Raw genomic sequence first — 22954 nt, forward strand, 5'->3', positions numbered from 1 at the left:
GCTGTACATTCTAATAATTGTGCCGTACAAGAGCAGCTGCATCATTTGGATCACCATCCTTCATCTAATTTACTCTCTATTTTCCTTCTCCTGACAGTCATGCACCCAATAGATACCGGCGGAGATGGTCCAACCCACAGAGCAAAAGTCCTTAATATCCTGCTGATTCTATCAATTCACTGTCTGACTGGAAAATGAAGTTTCTTGGGAAAAGGGCATGCACAGCTACCAACAGTTACTAGGATGGGCGAAGAAAAGATGAGAATTGATGGCTGTGACATTATGTACAATAGTTTGCATTTTGTAGAGTTAAATAATAACCAAGTGGTTTCAAATGGAGAAACAGTATTTTGTACTCCCATGTCATGAACCAATGTACAGTGTTAACGTTTTGAAGTCAACCCTTTCAGTTTGCAGTGCTGTCAGGACTCCCACAGGACGCTATGCATTCATTAGGGGTTTAATCAGTGGCTTGTATTTCATACAAATGTCATGGGATGAGGGCAAAGTAACATACTGTGCACAAAACTAGCAGTGCATCATTGTAATTAAGCCAGAGCAATTATTTCATTAATTTGATTGGCAACCGCTCATTAAAGCCCATTTAAAACTATCCATTTCATTTGTATCAGAAGGAGCTTCCTGCTCACCACAGCTCTTTCTTATTCCAGTAAGTGATCACGGCGTGCAGTCATTCACTGACACCAGCCACATAGATGCTATCACAGAGAGCTGCTTTCTCATGAACTACTACACCACATTATAACTCGACAGCGTAGTTATGGCTCTAGGCACATGCAGCATGGTCACTTCAGGTGGTTGACGTCAGAGACCAGAGTTGATGTTAGGGACTGTCAAAGGTATTCAAATAGGATAATCAACTGTGTTAATACCGATACAAAGAGAAAAAGGAAAATGTTAATGTACTTACAATGTTGATCTGCACGTCTTTCATTCTGCTAGCAGTTCCACCACCCAGACACAGGGGGCAGCCTGATAATCAAAGGAACGTTATAGTCATCTCCAAAGGCTGTGGATTACAGCAAGAAGAAGATTACACTGAGCAAACAAACAAAACTGACAAAGCCTCTCAATGTGTGGCGATGATGATAATGTCCCCTGGCTATTACTCTCATAAGTCAAATGAGACATAACACCCTTCTGTTTACAGCCTAAAGTAACAACATGGCCATATTGAGCTGACAAAGGCCCAGCTCAGAGCTGCATGTTCATTCCGAATTTAGAAAAGAGTTAATCATTCGTTTTGTTTTTATCTCATCTGTCTGTTTGGGATATTGACAGCTTACGAAAGCAAATGTGCCTTTGACATACACTACCGTTTAAAAGTTTGGGGTCACTTAGAAATGTCCTTATTTTTCCAAGAAAAGCACTTTTTTCAATGAAGATAACAGATAATCAGAAACACTATACATTGTTAATGTGGTAAATGACTATTCTAGGTGGAAACGTCTGTTTTTTTATGAAAGATCTACATAGGTGTATAGAGGCCCATTTCAAGCAACTGTCACTACAGTGTTCAAATGGTAAATTGTGTTTACTAATTACCTTAGAAGACGAATGGATGATTAGAAGAATTAAAATTACAATGCCAAAGGTCTCCAATGCTGTAATTGCTGCAAATGGAGCATTCTTTGACGAAAGCAAAGTTTGAAGAACAAAATTAATATTTCAAATAGAAATAATTATTTCTAACCTTGTAAATGTCTTGACTATATTTTCTATTCATTTTGCAACTTATTTGATAAATAAAAGTGTGAGTTTTCATGGAAAACTGTCTGAATTGTCTGGGTGACCCCAAACTTTTGAACGCTAGTGTATATGTGGTGCCAGTGTTTCTAGAGGGTTGGGCTGGGGGTTGAGAGCACTAGAAGGAGCCTGCATCTGTCCAACAAAGCCCTCGGAGGTAAAGAGAATGATAGACTGCATTCCTCCTCTAGCCATTCATAAATCAAATCATTACTGTGGGCTCTTCAGGGGGAGAGGAAACTTTTTCCATTAACCAGGATTCATTAACCTACTTCCGAAAATGTGCAAATGACTAACTTCAGGGGGCTTGGGCTATTTCCATATCCACGCTGCCATATCAAGCGAGTGCATATTTACCAGGGCCGCAGTTGACATGCTGCTCACGGAGGTGCTGCTCACTGTGTCACAGTGGCTGTAAGTGATCATTTTGGTGTCAATATTTTATGATGTACATCAATTAACCTTGAACTGTCTGGGAGTTGCAGACAAACGTTCCCCAGTGAGGCTGCTGGGGGATCTCTGCCAAGTCCAGTGTACCCAGCAGTAGTGACTGACAGCTCTTTAAAACAGGCTTTTTTTTGACAGATGCCGTCTCATTCTCTCTCTGGAGGGAAGCCAAACTAAACCCTACTCACGCCAAAGTTGATGGATATCATCTGTGATCAAATTTACACTCTGAAGTGGAGAAGGCAGATATATAACCGACAGATCCAGTCACTGCTTACTTCACCCACCGGTCAATCCAGTTTAAATCTCCCACAAGCAGCAGAAAGTTACTTAGTGGTAACTTTCCCTTTCAAAAAGAATCAGACGATTTTTTGTTTGCTTTGAACATATCCTACGTGATTGGCATGACATTTTCAGATCAAGTTGGACTATCCTTGCCGAAATAAAAGGACAGCTCATCCATCTTTTTTCACATTAAGAAGATAATAAATATTTCAACCTCTACACTTGACAGAGGGTTGTAAGAGCACCAGCGGGTATGTGACACATGTAGGTCTAGCTCTGTGCCAACATTTCAAAGAGGACGATCAAGTAAGGATAACAGCCCCTCACTCTGCTCTGCCGATGCTGTCAGAAACAGACTGAGGGAATATTTAAGTCCAGCATGATGTTCGGGTGGGAGGGTTGGAAGGGCACCTCTGATCAACCCTACCGCCTGATTGGTTAGGGAGCTCACAAATCAACCAGATGCATTATGGTCTGGTTCAGTGAGTAGGTAGCGCAAACTGGCCTCATCCATCTTTAAAAAGCAGCAATGGCTCGTTTTCAAAATTGTAACATAATTGCCTTTTTAACACTTTTCTGCAACACCCATAAACCAAACACAAACACAAGGTTTATGTTCTGATTGGGAATCCTTCTCTGCTCATCTCCAATTCGACTGGCAGGTTCAATCACATTGTTTGGCTAGACCTTCATAATTTCCCAAAGACCATGGCTCTATCACAGGTCAATGAGCCCAGGACGGAGGAATATAATACTTCTGTCCTATAGAAATAAACAGGGAAGAAGTGTAAATGAGTGAAGTGATATTTCTTAAGGCTTTGAACCCCTTTCCAATAACATTGGATTGAGGTGACCTTTCCTAGCTGGGGAACCGCTCACTGAAGCTCTCCTGGATTAAGCTCTCCATCATTAAGAATGACCCTGCTGGCCGATAGACTGTGGCTGGCCACATCAAAATGAGATCCAAATGTTAAAGCACCTTATGGAGTGTGAAAGGTTAACCTTGTCAGAGTGAAAAGAGAACTACTGGGAAGGAAATAGGATGCATTGAGCTAATACAAGACTTTAATACAGAATACTTCACAGACATTGCAGCCATTACTTTTAGTAAGAATTTTTTTTTTTCTCTCCTTGATGACTGGTTCAAATCTAAAACTCGCAGGGTTCTTATTTCCTTCCGTCTCCACCTGTCTGGCTCGGAGTGTGGATTTCCGGATGCCAGTGGGTCTGAAGGCCTGTTTCTCTTGCTGGGAGCTGAGGGACCAGCTCCAGATGGTTGCAGCATTAGTCAGAGCACTGGAGCCACTCTGAAAATGTAAATAGCCATGTCACAGGCCCAATAATTGATATGGATGATTACAGGCCTCTTGCCGGCTCCAAGGAATAAGGACCCAGGAATATCCCGCTAATTGTCAGTGAAGGATTCAAACTGGCGGTAGGTCATCATTTTTCCACAAGCAGTGCTCAGTATTCCCAGTAGCCTCTTGCATTTCAAATCACACTCCTTAGACCTGGAACCAGAGGTTAATATCACCTCAATGCCACCAACCTTATTTCAGACGCTGAAAAGACAGGGGAGGTCAGTGTTTTTTGCAAGGTTTTTGAAAGGAGACATGTCATAATGGACTGACTAAGCTGTTTTTTATAAAGTCAGGTCAGGCCAGCTTTATTCTTAAGAATAACCCTAGTCAAGAACAGAGCTTCTGACACACCAAGTCTGAAGGAGCTGCTAAGCAATACAACGCTTCAAGCATCAGCTTCTGTCCTTACTGCTTCTTTACAGTTTCAACTCTCCCTGTATAGATGTGGTCTGGCAGACTACATGGGCAACAACAGCATCATAAAACAGAGGATAACGAGCAGAGCCTCTTGTTTCTGCTGTTAGCTATCGATCAGGAACTTCTCCCAAAATAAATGAAATTCTCCAGTAGTATATTACTGTAATTGTGGCAGTGAACAATCATGTACAAAAGTTTCAATAAATCCTGCAGAACCAAATTAATGGTTTTAGATGATGATATTATTTGTCAGCCCACTGTTTGGTTAAAAATCATTTAACCAAACATTCCTGCACCGCACTTGAACTCTGGCAACATGGGACTACTGCAGCTACTGTAGGAGTGGCCAATCAAGACACAGTAAACTACCGCACTTCCTTGTCTGTACAATTCTGCCATATTAGGACACCTCTGGATTGGCTGTACATATTGCAATAGGATAGTTTAAAATGCACTAGTGAATGTTTGCTCACTGACTACCACCTACAAGATCCACTACAACTGCCTCCTACTCTTACGGCAATCAATGAAAGATTCCCTTCTTTCCCTCAAAGTCCATAAACAAATATTTGATGTCAAGACCATGCATCTTTTAAAGGTCAGACCAGCACTGAGAGACTGCAGAAGAGAGACGGGAGAGAGAAGGCCTCTGCTGAAGACAGTGTAGCGGCCTGACTTTGTCTGACATGCCCTTTTCAGGGATCTGTGTGGCTATCCCTCTCCATGACCCTGCGCTGGGGGCCGTCCACTCAGGGATCTGTTACCGTGGATACATGGGCCTCAGATTGGATTCCATAGTTCATTTAGTCTCCTGCTGTATCTGTATGTATCAGTACATGTTGGAGCACTACTAGTCCTCCTAATACTTTTCCATCAATATTTCAGTAGAATGCAGATAATAAAAAAAGCTATATAGAAGGTCAGCAGTATAAATAAGTCTTGCCATGCCAACTCAGGGACTTCAGTTAAACCGTACTGAACAATGCATAATGGATGGTTCTCAGTTAACAGGCAGCCTTTAGTCAAGGCCCTGACTGATGTAAAACAAAATGGTCTGTTAAACATTCAACAAACGGGCTATCATAACATAATGGCTGCTGCTCCTGTAGTAAGAGCTGTCATCTAAATACTGACGCTGCTTCTCCCATTTCTCCCTCACAGTCGATGACTCCATCTGAAGCTGACAGGGACAAAGTGCAAGGGTGTCTCACTCCATCACTCCCTGTGACTGAATGAACTCTAGCAGAGGTCTCATAGGCTGGTTTGGAGGGGCCTGGCCAGGGGTTGGAGTCTACAGAGTCTCTAAAGCTGAACCTGTCTGCTGAAACGAATGACTGTCACCTCGTCTCTGAGTTTTTTCTAGTTTGATGTCTCACGGGTATAAATCATTCTGACAATAGCCAAACTTGTTGTAAAGTATCTAGACCTACAGTATAATGATTAAAATCGTTGTTTTATCAGATTCTTTCACCTTAATTACATTATCACATTAATAATGGACTGTACCACACATTATTTATTACAGACCCTGCACATGTAGTTGGCAAACAGAAAGTGAACACTATGATAATTCATAAACCATCCCTTAAATGAAACCATATCTCACCTTAACAACCAGAAGCGAATAGAATTACTTTAGTACTGAAGCTGCAGATGCCTCCTTCATTGTGACTGGTGTCCAGCAGTCCTATTGGATGATCACAATACAAACTCTGTAAACATGAAACATAATCTATGGGTCAATGCTCTAAATTGCTGCACAAAAAACATAGATCAAACTTTCACTATATCAATGGTTTGCCATGGCAGACATAAGTTGTTGACAACCTTCAAAGTATCACCAAGGAGAGTCACTTGAATTCTAAATGCAAGTGGTAATTGCCTCCTGTTTCTAAGTTTTGACTATCTGGACTGATTGTTATTCTCTTCTGACACTTTGAAGGAGAAGCGGGCTTAGGTGATTCAAGGACAGAGAGGACACAGTTAGCTTCCTGATCAATATGCCGGGAAGAGGAGCAAAAAACATTAATGGTCTGATTACGCATGAGAATGTCATCTGCATACAATGAGATCAAACCCTCTGTGAGCACAGTCTAGGCATGAATGGGGGATCCACGCAGCTTGTGTGGGACGAAGGAGAGGAGGGCCAGGCAGACACATGTACAGACCAGTAACAGGAAGCAGTGAATGGAGATTCATTCATCTTTACCCAAGAGTCCATGAAATCATGTTGCTTTTTATCATCCCATTTGAAATCAATAACGTTGAAATTCTCAGTGTAAGCACATAGTGCTACTTCTAGGGGATTTTGTGTTTACATTTACATTTAGTCATTTAGCAGAAGCTTTTATCCAGAGCGACTTACAGTAAGTACAGGGACATTCCCCCGAGGCAAGTAGGGTGAAGTGCCTTGCCCAAGGACACAACTTCATTTTGCGCAGCCGGAATTGAACCAGCAACTTTCTGATTACTAGCCTGATTCCCTAACCACTCAGCCACCTGACTCTCTGTTTAAATACCAAATGACGAGTGACAGGTTGAGTTAATTCTTGCAACTTCAGAAATCCAATTAAATCATAAATCATAAGGCTACCGCCATTCTTGTCTGATATTGGATATGATGCTAGTCTCCTCACCATATTACATCACAAAGCTTAGCACACCAGCATCCTCCCAAGCCAGACAGGTATTTCCACTTGGATGTTGACTGAAGAGCTCACAATCACAGACAAGGAAACAGATATTCATGAGGTACCAGTAGCTGTGTTCTTTCTTCGTATCTCCACGTAGGCCAGAGGCTTAAGCCAAATCCTTTTCACACAGACTTATTATTTTATAATGTTGTTCTCCTAGAAAAGGGCATAAATAAGGGCTTATAAGACTAATCATGGCATTTTGGGGGGTCCGTTACTGTTTGTACATAACATCCCCACATCTGATCAGCACAAGGTCCAGAGATATGTTTGAATAAAAGATGAACTAGGATTGAGAAGGCGGCATTGTCTTTCCTAAGAGTGGAGAGCTCCAGTGGAGAGACTGGGCCAGATTCTTCAGTGAGATGAAAGAGCAGTGCACCTGGTGGACTGGTGCTCCGCAACATGTTTGATCCACTGTGGCAGACATCAAAGACTCTGTTGGGGGCTTTGTGTGGAAACCAGCCTGTGAAACACTCCAGCACCAAGTGCCAATCTACTGTATAAAGAGTCCCTCTCAGCAGAGGATAAAGCAAAGCTTGGCCAGAGTCCAGGGACTGAAATTATAGCAATTCCACCATATCTAAAGGCAATATAACGCCGTCAATAATGATAGCAGGAAAACTCACTGCAATTACCAAGATTGAAATGATGCTGTGTCTATGGCAGGCTGGAACCAGACAACTAAAGAACTCTTATACTGAGGTCATTACTGCACATAAACATCCATATATACTTCACATAGTATTCTATATGTCCATATGTATTGTATGTATTGTTAACACCCAACTATACACACAGAGCGTTATTGTGCATTTGTATGCTGCTCTGTACATACTCCACTTGAAAAGGACACCACACACACACACAATACCATTTTTGTTAAAAGAGTTGTGTATTTTAATTCCAGAGATGATGTACCATATACATTGTATGTCACTCTCCTCTCATTGTGTGTCCTGTAGTGATTCCTTAGACGTCACCCTGAACTCAACTGCGTCTATTTTATACTAAAGGTGACAGTCTGCAGAACAGATTTATATTTCATTTATATCTTCGTTCACCACTTTGACACCTGTACTTTATAACTAATGTTTCAGTTTCCTCCATTTCAACGCTCCAGCTTAAGCAGAAGAATCACATCAATGAGAGACAAGTCTGGAATTGACATTGTTATTCCTGAGTCCTAGCATGCGATCCATGGCCACTGAACTGTAAAATAAAACTACTGACGACCGACTCAAGTATAATTGGCCCCTGACAATTTAATCAATTGCATCAATAGCAAATTACAACATTCATAATTGATCTCTGGATGGGTGTAGTATAGATCATTCCAGTCGTCATTCCAGGTTTACAGATATTCATGTTGTTCTGAGGACATTCAGAAACTAATTAAATCTCCAAGGAGTGGATCAATGTTTAAGTAGCATGAGAGCATTATTGATTGGGCATATAATGTATATGCCGTACCAGGGATACAATCAGGCAGACATGAGGATACCAACATCTCATTTAATGAATTATTTATAAACTGTACAAAAACCGAGCGTGCTTGTACATTTGAGAGTCGAGGGTCTAAACGAGGCAAGCAGCAGAGGCCACCATCTCTACTTCAGCACCATGGACGGATCCCACGCAGTCTATGCTGACCAGAAAGAAGTCAATTCTATTGAATTTGCTCACAGCCGTAAAGTGAATTGCTTATAGCTGGCTATCTTGAAATTGAGTGATAATCTTCCCTTCCTGTTTTTGGCAATCATTGTGTGGTGAAATGTTTTCGTTTTTTCTGCGTAAGTAATCACAAGCACAGAAATAGTGTGATGGTGATCCAAATGTGTTTTTCTAATATTACATTTACATTTACATTTAGTCATTTAGCAGACGCTCTTATCCAGAGCGACTTACAGTAAGTACAGGGACATTCCCCCGAGGCAAGTAGGGTGAAGTGCCTTGCCCAAGGACACAACGTCAGTTGGCATGACCGGGAATCGAACTGGCAACCTTCGGATTACTAGCCCGACTCCCTAACCGCTCAGCCACCTGACTCCTAATATAATGCCAGAGCCTCTTATACAGTGTGCCACATGCAGTGATGTCATTTCCGAGTGGCAAACAAACCAGTGCTCCTCTGCAGAAAATTGCTGTTGCTATCTGGAAGCTCCAACGTTCAATCATCATCTAAATTCAAAGCATAAGACGGAGGAGGGATTCAGAAAGACAGGTTTGAAAACTAGAGGCAAACCTTCTGCTGTTTCAAACAGAAGTGTTGATTTATTTCTGATCTTTCACAACCCACGGTTACTGCTGTGTCTTCTTCACATGCACTTCTCCCCCCTCGACCAGTCCCCCAGTCAGGAACCCCCTCCCCTACTGCTGTTTATCCATCATCCTTTGGCCTCTGAGAGTCAGGGAGCTGTGAGATGAGAATCAGACACACACATGCAAACAGGGAGATGAGCTGGGTGGGGCTGAGCAGGGCTCAGGGAGGTTTGTTAACCAAACAAGCAAGGTGCGAGGCGCTGAAATCTCTCTGTCAGTCAAACTAATTTATGCATGTAACCAAAACGACTTTAATTGTTTTAATTATGGACAGGGAGACCGTAGAAGTGTGTGTGTGTGTGTGTGTGTGTGTGTGTGTGTGTGCATGTGTGTGCCAAGAACACATCCATGTTCAAGAGAACCCCCATTCATGACCTTCAATTGTAAACAAAGAATATTAAACACACCGTATAACTCAGAGAAACAAAGACCTCTCCCCCACTGTCATCAAATATGTTTCGAGGATTACAATGAAGCATACATCATATTATAACCGTGACTGAGTCTAACTGCAATACACTGTGTTGGTATAATACATTCAAGTCGCACAATATTTGAGTAGAGGCCTTCATCCATCATAACATTATGTACATCTTGATGCATCACTACTTGCCAAATTGAAATCACCTATCTTTACATAAAGTTAGTCTTATTTAGGTAAACAACTTCAATGTCAACATCTCCAAGCCATCCGTCAAGATGAACTTGGGAGCTCATTAATCGTCAGGCGGTGGCGTGTAGTGAGCAGGACTGGAGCTTTATGCAGGAGTTCCACATGATGATGCACGGCTTAATGCAGCCAAGGACACCAGCGTGGCGTGACGGTATTGTGAGGTAACTAACGCTGAGACGCTTATGAGCACCGCAGTCATGGAAACGCTCTGGGACCCCCTGAGACTTCCCCTTCTGGGGGCCTCTATTACCCAAGGCCCATTCAAACAGCTGACAGCCCCCCCGCCCCCAACCAAACACACACACCACCCCTGGCTATGCAAGCACGCTGTCTGGGAGAAGCTGCCTAAAAAGTCCTTGAAGCGGACGGGTGATGAGGTACCACAGCAGCCCATGTGCCAAGCCAGACCCTTCCCCTGCTCCCCTCCCTTCCTCCTGTCTCACTGGGCATCTGCTGAGACAGCTGTCCACATCAGAACCCCCGTGTTCTCCTCGGCAGTCTCCTTACTTCGCGAATACCCAACTACAAGCCCCTTACACACAATCTATGAAACAAATAGCCGAGCTTCTAACACACACAGCATGAAACACTCAGAAGTCTAGATCGGTTTAGGTCCTGTGTTGCTTCCCTTTAGGCAGCTACTCTAATGGGAGCAGACCGTCAGAAAAAAATTAAAAACCGACATGACTCTAGCTCTGGAAGATGATGCCTGTGTTGATAAGCTCTGTGTTGTATGTCCATTGAGCTGTTGTGCATGATGAGTGGGTCCTGCCCTTGGCCTTAGTCAGAGAGGGATGAGCCATCTGTGGAGAGATGGCTGTTGGGCTCCCTCTATTGGTTCACCTCCATCTGTTTCTCAGGAGCCTGGCAGGGACAGGCTGAGGGTCAAAGGTAAGTGACTGGGCTTGTAGATCTGTTACGCTTTCCATAACTGATTGATTCTAAGAGATAACATTTATTAGAAGTTAAATGCAACACCTGGTGACAGAAACTAGTGGCTATAAAAGTGTAATGTTGCCGGTTATTAGGAAAATAATTGTTTGTGTTTGAAATGCTTTCAGACGCTACAAAGACTTTATTGTGTTGGCTCACACAAATAATTCTAGTAGCCTGGTTTGATTGGATATGACTAATTCTAACAATTTCCTAATCATGTTGCCAGTCAAGAAGCCTACTTCCCAAACACAATTCACGGTGATGAATTATGGATGAACCAAAGTGGCAAAACCCCAACTCATCCATCAGTTTCAGAAATAAACAGAAATGGAATGCATTGAATTCCAGTTCAATCATTGACTGTGCATAAGTGATTCACAGTGCCATTCGGTTTGTATCGAAATGTGGTTTGATTCAATTTTTCTCATCAAATGGAAATGTTTATCTGCCTAGTTGGATTTGATCCAATATTGGCTATGAAACTCTAGAAAAACAAAAGCAATATCCACAGTGATTACAATTGTGGTAAATAACCTTTATGTTCAAACAAACAATGTGTTCCATGAATGGTGTTTTTTACTGAAACGTAATGGTTGATCCAATCTTTATTTCAAAAAGAAGACAAGCCCGTCCCAACGGAAGACTTGCGGTATTTTTGCTTAAGCTCAAATCTCAACTACATATTGCTGCAATGACTCTGCCAAAAACAGTACTCAAGAGATATGGATAAAATATTTCCCACCTTAATGTTGATTTCTTTCTCTGATCACAACTACACAAGCTGTGTATGGCTGTCAATTTACTGAACATATTATGTCAGTATTATGAATATGTTGTTTACAATGGTCCATAACTGTAGGATTGCCTATATACCCTCAGGACCAAAGTCATTTCAAATGATTCCTTTGAGTTGACACATAATCTATAGCTACCACTACCAGTTAGTAAGTGGATGGGCTAGTTCTTCATTTGATGTCTGGTGTGCCATGTATTGCAATGAAGCTGCAACTCCCAGCCTACACAACCGGCATTATTTCACGTAACATTTTTTCCTATGAACGTCAAAGTCAGACAGACACCAGGCCGAGCAGGTTGCTCCTGGGTGAGTACATACCCAGAGCAGCCCTGCTCCTGGGTGAGTACATACCCAGAGCAGCCCTGCTCCTGGGTGAGTACATACCCAGAGCAGCCCTGCTCCTGAGTGACTACATACCCAGAGCAGCCCTGCTCCTGAGTGAGTACATACCCAGAGCACCCCTGCTCCTGAGTGAGTACATACCCAGAGCAGCCCTGCTCCTGAGTGAGTACATACCCAGAGCAGCCCTGCTCCTGGGTGAGTACATACCCAGAGCAGCCCTGCTCCTGGGTGAGTACATACCCAGAGCAGCCCTGCTCCTGAGTGAGTACATACCCAGAGCAGCCCTGCTCCTGGGTGAGTACATACCCAGAGCAGCCCTGCTCCTGGGTGAGTACATACCCAGAGCAGCCCTGCTCCTGAGTGAGTACATACCCAGAGCAGCCCTGCTCCTGGGTGAGTACATACCCAGAGCAGCCCTGCTCCTGGGTGAGTACATACCCAGAGCAGCCCTGCTCCTGAGTGAGTACATACCCAGAGCAGCCCTGCTCCTGAGTGAGTACATACCCAGAGCAGCCCTGCTCCTGAGTGAGTACATACCCAGAGCAGCCCTGCTCCTGGGTGAGTACATACCCAGAGCAGCCCTGCTCCTGAGTGACTACATACCCAGAGCAGCCCTGCTCCTGAGTGAGTACATACCCAGAGCAGCCCTGCTCCTGGGTGAGTACATAGCTAGCAGATTAAGTTACAGAATGTAATGTCTCACATAACAAACAGAGCAGTTTTGGATTCTGTCAGCATGTTGGACACGGGCCTGACATTTCAGAAGGGACTCATGTTAACCCCTTGTCTTTGACAGAAAGCCAGCCATCTGCTGAAATATGTACGTGGCTGTGTGGGTGTGGGAGCATGTTTATCTCAAAGGTATGAGGTGGTGAGGAGATGTGTTTCTGTTCCCAATAAATAACTCAACTTTGAAAGGTCAAGCAGAATACATCAGTCTGACAGATGAGAGTAACACATAACGGGGGTGGGGGGTTGGGGGGGGGGGGGGGGGGGGGGGGTTGGACGTTGTCAGGCTGGGTAAAGTCCAGCATTGCTACCAAGAACTCCACACAAACTCTTTCAGGCACAGTAGATGAGCAAGCCTGGAAATATAGCCCCAAAGATTCAGAAATCTATAGCAGTCCTACCTCCTACTGTATTAAAGCATAGGATAGCTACGCTTGAAGAGAAATGAGGGGAACAGCAGCGTCTCCCAGAAGCCCCCAGTCTCAGTGTGACCTTTCCTGCCAGGATGGGGGGGGGGTGGAGGGGGTTAGAGGAACTGGTGGGGAAGGATCTGATGGAGCGATGTCTGTAATGAGCTACGCCAGGGCCATTGTCTCTCCATTTAATTAGCCAATTATGCACACTCCTGTGGGAGAGGGAGCATCTGGGGTCAGGGGGGGGGGGGGGGGGCGGGGGGCTGCCACCATGCCATCCTGTCACACATGGAAGTGGGGGGGAGGTAAATCACAGGTGAGTTCCTCTGGGGGTGAAGGGGAGGGGGCCAGAGCAGACACTGTCCTATTGGGACCCATTACGGGTCAAACCTATTTCAAATATATTCAAAAATCTCTTTGTCCGTCTGTAAATTGTATACATCAAATCAGGGAAGGGAAAGCTGGTCCAATTTGCTGCTGGGAGTAATAATTTAGACGCAACATACTGTAGCACCGGTCTACATGGGGGTCCTGACTAAGAAACCGCAATGTCCCCATAGAAACAGGACAATAGCTCAACCTTTTTGCCAAAACCAAAAATAAAAAAAGAATGTTGAAAAGACGCCATTTGAATCTGAGACCAGTCCACATTCCACTAGTCCTCCATTTTTCACCAGTGACTTCTGATTACAGATTCACTGCCATCTGGTGTGTTTGCTTGTCTCTGCCCATTTCTCACAGGTGCCAGAGCATGGTCCAGTCACCACCACATTGCTGCAACCCCCAAGGATCTGTAGCTACATCTCGGTACATGCTCACAGAAGCTAACCCATGAGAACAGGGCAGTCTATGAGGTGTATATTCAAGCTGTTTTTCTTGTATGAGGACCAGAGAATCTTGGGGGATACATTTTATACTCTCCACACAAAGCTCTCGAGAAAGACTCCCCCCTCCAGTTGACCATAAATCACGATGCCATTTGACCATCCCTATCCACATACTCATATGCATTCTGGAACAGACTTAGTCCCAGGCAAGGAGTGTGCCAGCACACAGCTCTGCTGAAGCTTATTCTTCACTGCTGCCTGTGGGTTCAGGGAGAGGGAGGTCCCCACAGCCAGCATAACTCTCATGCTTTATCTCTCAAAGTGGAAACACAGTCAGACTGCACTGAGTGAGGGACACGTCAAGTACAGCGCCCCGAATAATCCATCATTACTTCTTGTTCACTAGCAAGACTGGCACCAGGGTAGAATCCAGACACGTCCTCTTCCAGGAGTGTGCACACACACGCTTCTGCAGAAACAGAACTGGGTTCTCGGGGGAACAGTAGAGCTCTTCCTGGGGTGCTCAAGGACAGCTGCAAGGAACGATACACAGTTACATTGACACTGTAGTGGTGTCACTCAGGTAGGAACGTGGTGGCTGAGGGGGATCGACTCAGACTCTTAGAGCACTACAGAGGTCTGGCAACCACATGCCTCCTCCAGCTCCACCACAGATGCATCAAGGCTCCACCAAAGCCCTTAGTCTACATACTGTAACTTGCAGTCTGCTCGGACAAGAAGGCATGCTGAACTAAAAATGCAGAGGGACCATTGAATTAAACATGAGTAGCCTCTGTTATAATATGCTAAACACACATGAATGTGGTGTTGGTTGTGAGCTGTTTTGTTGTAATGTTATAATGCAATTTGAGCTGTGATATTGTTTGAATAATACAGTTTTATTGTAGTAACTAAAAATGTGTTCATAGTGAACCTGTCTAGGAAAATGACCCTCAACACAAATCTTCACTGCATAGTCTAAGAGCAGCCTGTTGGACACAGCATTCTGTCTGCGTAAATGAAGGCAAAGGGTTCTTTTGTGTACAGATGGTTGAAATAAATAAAAAAACACACAACAGGGGCAGCGCCTCGCCCTGCGTGCCTCCAGACAGGCTCTTTAATCTGAGACAGGGAGCATTGCCTCATTATTTGGTTTACCATAGCCTCCATGGCTTCCATTTTCCAAGAGCCCCACAGACACCCTCCAGTGCACAGATAGCACTGGCTGCAGGGGAAAAACTATCGTTAGAAAAATCAAACGTAGTCAAATCGAGATATCCCATTAGTCCAAACCATAATCGCTTTAAACTTAAACAAATTAAATTTGCAATGTTACCAAACCTTTTGTGGCATATCAAGTCCTGCATTCATAAATATACATTTTCACTTTAAATTTTGCATTTTACCAAACCTTTTGTGCCATATCAATTCCTGTATTCATGAATATCAATCTGTAAAGGATAAAATGAAAAAACCTCTTGTTTATTTAACGCTTCTCTCGGTGCTGCAGTCGTCTGTCTTGGGCATTCATAATGATTCATAATAATTCATGAGGGGCTGGATTTAATCCAGTTCAAGAAAACAACATATGCCAATCAGCACACAGTCAGAACCAAAGTGCCCCGGACAGAGGAGCTTGAGAACCCAGCTCAATGGTGGAGAGATCAGCCTGTACTTTCCTGCTCACGCCTCAAGGTCAGTCTTCTCTCTGGCTCTACCCTGGACTGGGTATTCACACTGTGCTCCCAGACACAGTGTGCTTGCTGTCTCAGCAGTCTGTCCCCGCCTCCCTCCCCCTTGGTCTGCAAATGCCGCCCTCGCCCTCCTGACCTCCCGAAACTCAGCCTGTCAACCACAACACCCCCAAGCCCTGTAGCAAGGCCCCAGGGAAGCATGAATGGAGAGAAACTGAAGATAGAAAGATGAGAAAAACAGGGGACACTGAGGAAGTACTTGCAAGAAAACAAGAGCAAAAACAAATGGAGGAGTATGAGGTGGTGGAAAGGTGAAGAGAGAGATTGAAAGGCCTGCTCTCCCCATTCTCAGCGTATACGTACATCACCTCACAGGGCAGACGGCCTTACATCCCTTTCCATTCACTTCTACACCCGTGGCTACGAGGGAAAGGGAAAGGCAATTTCCCTGTAGCCCCCAAACACGCCGTTCCCATTCCCAATTGATAAACCGTACTTTTAAAAGGTGTGGAAGTGAGGGCATTTATCACCAAGGACCAGCACTCGTCTACATCCTCCCCCCCCTCCCCCCCTGTGGAACAGTAAAAGCCAGGAGATGCAAGCACCTCTGATTAATGGGTTTCTCCTTGTGCAGTTAAAGACCAAGCGGTGAGGCTACTGTCTGTCAGAGGGGGGCAGCGATGGGCATCTTGCCCACCTAATTCGCTTACTGAGCACTAGGCAGCTTGCCCACCCATTGAAGACACAGAGCAGACTGTCTCAAGCTGTCCGACTTTTATCTGTGAGATCCACCATGACGGGCATGCCAATGAAGACACTGGGTTTCAGTTCCAGCCCACTAGCCAGAACTCTCCCTGAGTAGTTAGGTTACAGACCAATGGGGGGACTGAAAGTCATGGAGACTGGCCATCCAGAACTTTGCTCACATAAAATACGCATGCTCTAGCTCTAGTTCTCTCACACACACACACACTTTATCTTTCTCATTGTTGCCCTCTTATGTCCTCTCTCTTTTCTCCCCTCTGTCTCTCTCTCTCTCTCTCTCTCTCTCTCGCAGAATTCCATTCTCAAACACTCCTACTCTACTTCAAAAGGAGATGGAGAGAAAAGGGAGCACATATATTAGGACTATTCACACTCTCTCTCTTCTCTCCATTGATCCCATCCCATTAGAGCTGCTATAAATATTAATAGGGGGCTTTGTTTTAGGAACCTGTGTGAAGATCAGAGAGCAAAACTACAGAAGTATCTGGACATTTATTTTTTGTAGACAACCTGCAGCATATTCCTGGGGGAGGGGAGAAGGGGGGGCAGAGAGGAAAAAGGGGAGGAGAGGAGCAGGGGTGGGGGGTAGAGCGGGAGCCTCAACCAGCATCGGCCCTGCATATAGGCTCCATGTGCTCACAGTGAAGGACACCTCAAGGGGAGCAGCTTATGCGAGAGGCCCTCACAGTCAGACAGACGTGATAGCACCACCATCACGAGCAAATCGACTCACTGTACACATCCGGGCTCCAGTTCAAACACATGAGAACCAAAATACATGCACACCACACAAGACAGATGTTTTCTATCTGGTGACAAACACTTAAATCAATTTGAAATTGCCACTCCAGTTCTCAAATAACAATGAGCCTCCATGCACTTATCGGGCGGACTCTGGGAGAAACGAAGCCTCCAGAGGAGACAGGGGTCTGAGGTGAGTCCCCGTGGACGTGACCCCCTCGTTCATCCTGGTGGCGTTTAGTCTGCTGGAGTAATGCGAGTATGGCCTCTATTTTCTTCCTGTGACCTACCTGGTAATACCAGCCTAGACGAAGAGGGGGGGTGAAAGCTCCTAAGGCTTTAATGTAGCATCTGAGACTGCGTTAACACACCAACCATCTAGCCTAATGTGGAGAGTGCTGTGTGGGACATTCACTCAGATCGTCCGGCTCTGACGAGTCAGTCCCCAGTCTGGTTCTGAGGTCTAAAGACTGGGAGGGTTTCTGTTGTTGATGGGGGAACTGGCGAGAGGGGGGGGGGGGGGGAGGGGGGGGGGGGCAGGTGATTTATTGCTTGCGTGTCCCCAATCCCTTTTCCGACCCAGAAGCAATGTGTATGACATGGGAGACATCTCCAGACTTGGGCGGATCAATTCTGCAGGTTGTGTTTTTATGGGAAGTGATGCTTGGCCTGTTGCAGAGACTTCCTGGTCCCTGCCAGGTACTGTCACAGCAGCGGGTGATTTCTAAGCTAAATCTCTTGCCAGGCACGTGTTGCATGTAGAGACGTCTACTTTGCCCTCTTTTGTATGCGCTACATCTCCAGGCCAAGTGCTTGCATGTACACACAGCCTTGTCTTCAAGGATCAGACCCAACGAGAGAGCCAGTGCAGTGTGTGCTCTTGCATTTCCATTCTCCGCGTGATTGTGTGTGTGATTGCATGTGTGACAGTGACCCAGTTGAGAACCCTTCCAGAAGGACCTGTAAACAAGTTTCCCAGCAGCCACCAGCCCGGGGGCGTACCTCTGCTGCCCGCCACAGCGCCGAGCCCAGCGCCACCCGTGTCACGCTCCGATAGCTCAATTTAAATGGAAATTGGATGAACTGCTTGGAAGTGATCCAGCCATCCAGAACAATTAACCCAAATTACAAGCAGGGCCTTGAAGGTGTCATTTTACTTTGAATAAGCACAGAGGAAAAGATAGTGGTATTAAATACTAGTGGAAACAACAGCCTGCAGAATGGAGACGATCCTGTTTTATGATGGTGATTTTTGACATATCCTTTCTACATATCCTAAACCTAACTAACACATAGACAAGTCCATTGTCAAACAGAGTTCATTAAGAAAACTGATAGGTGTGTTCTACTGTATATGATTACCCACATCAAACACAGAATAGGCTGTGTGGATTTCCTCTATTATTAAATAGTTGCGTGGATAGATAGTGACAGGGAGGCTCCTAGGCTGACTATCTCATGCATGCTCATTGTACAGTGATGCTCCACAGACACTAGCTCAGGATGGATAACCAGAGCAGAGGGGAGGTGGGGACTGCAGCAATGCACAGAGGGAGACAGCTAGTGCATAATGCACCTGTCTCAGGGAAGCTTCTCTCAGCTCTGATTTATAAAAAGCACAGCAGGGTATGTCAAGAGAAGTCACCAGTGAACCATCAAGCTCCATCTTGGTTTCAGAATCGATACACATGGCAAAGAACTCTCGACAGGCCCCAATTCAGGGAGAAGTGTCATGTCAAAGAGGGTGCAGCCAGGGGCATCTAGTGAGACTGCTGTAATATCTTAGATGGGTAAAACGAGACATGACTGGACTTTCATATCCACTCTCTCAATCCAAACTAAATAACAGACAGAGGTTGTATGGAGTGGAACAGGCTCACTTCTCTCTCCTTCTTTACACAGGCAAGTTGCTCAAAAAATACATAAAATACAAAAAAATGGAATCTTTAGGAACCTGTGAATGTTGTTCTATTAATTATGAGAAACACTCTCCATCCTCCTTTCTCTGTCACTCACGATTATTATACACACAAATATTCACCTAACATTCTCTCCATCACATCCAAAATACATCATGCACTGTGCTCACACACACACAGGTATTTGAGCATAAAATGAGAGCAGGACTGAACTCGTCGGGTGGCTGGAGATGTGTGGTGGACAATGAACATGGAGGAGAGGGAGGGGAAGGGGCACTCTGAAAGCAGCAGTCTGAATACAAGGGACAGACCTCTCTGGCTCTTGAGTCAGTCAGGTAATGGGTGAAATTGTGTCTGCTGCAGAGCTTACAAATGGCAGTGCTGGCTGTATTTATCTTTGTCTCAGACTATCCCACTGGGAGATGGGAATGGCAAAATGAGAATCAACAGCTCCCCAGCCCACGTCTCCTCATCTCCCCTCCCCCTGTGCACCCTCATCTCACCTCCAGTCTGGTCATTTCATCTCCTTCCTCTCCACAGCAACATGTGAGAGAAACTGATGAATATAGAGTGAGGTGCGCAGGCAGGCTCTGCCCTTGTATGTCAGACACTCCTATGGTCATTTCAAAAGGGCTTGTGCAAACCCAAACAAACCTTTAAAAAACATTTCTCCAGTTTTATTTACATACTAAGATATGATACTCCAGGAACGTAGTGTGAGTTTTGAGAACGATTATCTTTAATCTTTAAGAACTGCACACTTCACTTTAGATACTGACTATTCCACGTCCACCAAAACTGGGGATTTTCCACTCAGCCAATGGCAGGGTTTCTTTTTAAGTACTGCTGTTATTTTTAACAGTCAGACCCTACCATGGTTCTACACCTCAGACAATAGAATCTCTGGTGTGTTGAAACTGTGATGGGGAATACATATGGAGGAGAGGGACAATAATACAAGTATTTCAAGCTTTATTGTAATTCATCTCTTATCCCTGTCCCCCATGAGCCAACCAGGATTGCAATCATGGCTGTACCCCATGTGAGATGGAGTTGATTGCTTGGACAAATTTGCTAAGTGACAAGGCAATTTACTTCTGTGTGCCACAAGCGGACTGGGTTGAGTTAGGTTGAGGTTTGTGTGAGGTTGGAAGGCTCTTCACAGTTACTCTCCAGTGACAAGGACAGCAATGCCAGTGGCTTGCCAGACGGTCTGGTCTACAACTGAAGTAATCTCTCTGTTAGCAATTACACCTGTAAACCAATCAGCAGGTTCATCAAGGCGTAGATTTAGCACTTTCCTAATGCAACAAACATCTGCAATGAATCATGGTTTAGATTAAATGTATGATTGATTTCCAATCTTTTAGCACCAAACAACAAAGATGTTTTGCTATTTGCTTAAGGATTGTTCAAAACCAGAGTCTCTCGTCTCATTAGTTAATGAGAAATGTCATTACCATATACTATAATCACAGACCATAACAGACTGGCAGTGACCTATGAACTGGTGAGGCATGAAAATAAAAATGTGTTACCATCTTTCATTTTAAACTTAATGATCAAAGAGTATTGTGACAATGCTGAACACCAGAGAAATGGCCACTCAGTTCCTATTCACTGCATTTTGTTCATAATGTGCTTTGATCTGTCTTAATACAAAAGCAGGGAAAGAAAATTGGGGAGGGTCAGGGTACAGAAGAGGAATTTGTCTAGGAACAAAAGGACATTCTAAAGTGACAAGTCAATGACTCTTATGAAAGACTAGTGACAGGTTCAGCGAGGGGGCTGCGTCTATCTTGGCAGCGGAAGGAATTGCATTCTATAGCCATGACGGTTCACAAACCCGAGGTGCAGACATTACGTCTGAGCCAATATAGACTGAGATCTAAGGTAAGTGGCAGTCAAATAAAAACTCAAAAGGGTGCATGAGTGTCAATTTGGGCTGTGCTTTTAAAAACACACCCTGATTTTCTAGCTTGTCTTCCATTGCCGCTTGGACGAGCACTCCATGGTTGATTAAATACGATATATTGCCAACCATGCTGTTCAAAAGGGCTTTTGTAGCGATGTGGCGTTGTACATACCTTTCTAATTTACCTGTGGCCCAGTTCGATGAAAACATTCAACATCCCAACTAGTGACACCTTATTCCGAAAACAAACGGAATATTGCTTCTGTCAGAGCACAAGGAAGCAGCGGGTACCATAGTCAACGAACAGAGGAATCGCTGCTTTCTTAATACGTTTACTTAATGATAGATCACGCCCACTAAAGCGAGAGCGGGGAGAGAGGGTTGTTGAAGAGGCCTTTGAACCTTCCTAAAAGCACATGGGGCAAGCAACAAAAGACCGAATCCACAGGAAGAAGCTGCAACTAATAGGAGCAGACACTTTTATTTGCATACGTATTCCCCATGAACATCACTAAAATCAAATTGAATCAATCAGCCATTTTAATCACAACTGCATGTTATGTGCAGCACATGCTTGAACCAAAAAACGAATTGTCACCCAGAACCACTCTTTATATATGGACCCTCTGGATGGATGTCTCTTTAAGGCTGAGGATGAATTACAATTTGGAATGTAAAGGCTTTTGCTTTGATGCAAGTTATCTAAAAACCAAGATGGCATTCTCATTTTGCCACGGTGAGCAAGAGATGTAACCCAAACAACTGAAAACAAAGATGAAGAAAACACCCACATGGATTCCTGCCTGATGCACATCACCTGCCCGTCCTCCCACTCTGCATATCTCTCCAGTGCATCCCAGATGTGTGAACACAGCAGGATGCCTGGCGTGGTCCATCCTTTGTTTCTCTCTCTCTTTCTCTCTCTCTCTCGCTCCCTATCTCTCTCTCCGTCTCTCTCTTTCTCTGTATCTCTCTCTGTCTCTCTCTCTGTATCTCTCTCTCCGTCTCTCTCTTTCTCTGTATCTCTCTCTGTCTCTCTCTGTATCTCTCTCTTTCTGTCTGTCTCTCTGTCTCTCTCTTTATCTCTATCTCTGTCACTCCTCCACCCTCTGATTTTTCTGAAGTGAATCCTCTCTGAGTCTACCTTTATCTCCTGTGGCTGTTTTAGATTTGCTGTGACTTGACAACCTCTTACAGCTCAGTACTGTCATGTCTACCTGATGACAACACCTGAAGTGAGCATTTTGATTATGTACACTGTATTGAAACAGAGGTTTTGAGGGATGTGTATCAGAAGTATTCTCTGCTGTATATTCCAGCCGCGTGAAGCCGATAGAGAAGGCGATGTCTTTAAAGGGATTTCTATCATCTCTCCCAGACCTTGATACCAGCTTTAAAATGAAGCCTGTTCGTTTTCTTTATCCAGCCTGCTATACTGGGGACGGGTGATTAGATTGAAGGGCCCAGCACAGGGGATATGGGCCCACTCCACGGCTCTGAGACGAAAAGCAATGTTCCACAAGACTACACATTCATTACTCAAAATAAATCTCCATTACACAAATGCTGCATGCATAATTATAGGCATAATTATAATTGTGATTATTTTCTCCTCCAGCCAAACTACCCAAAGTGTGATTGACACCAAGAAACTGTGGAAGACTACCACAGACACGTTAAAATGAATAAAAAATCACATGCACTCACACACTGGAAATCCTTTACATGTGTGTCTCAAACAAGCATTGTAACAGAGGAAGAAAACTATTAGATTTGGGGCACAGATGGCTACTAACCAGATGCCCGACAGGACTAAGCGAATCCAAAACCATGTCTTGTTGACTGTAATCTACAAAAAACATCCTAATGTTTCAGAGAACTCTAAAGATACAGACTCCAGCACCTGTGAATT

This window comes from Osmerus mordax, chromosome 11 (genome assembly GCF_038355195.1).
Source record: "Osmerus mordax isolate fOsmMor3 chromosome 11, fOsmMor3.pri, whole genome shotgun sequence".
NCBI classification, from domain to species: domain Eukaryota; kingdom Metazoa; phylum Chordata; class Actinopteri; order Osmeriformes; family Osmeridae; genus Osmerus; species Osmerus mordax.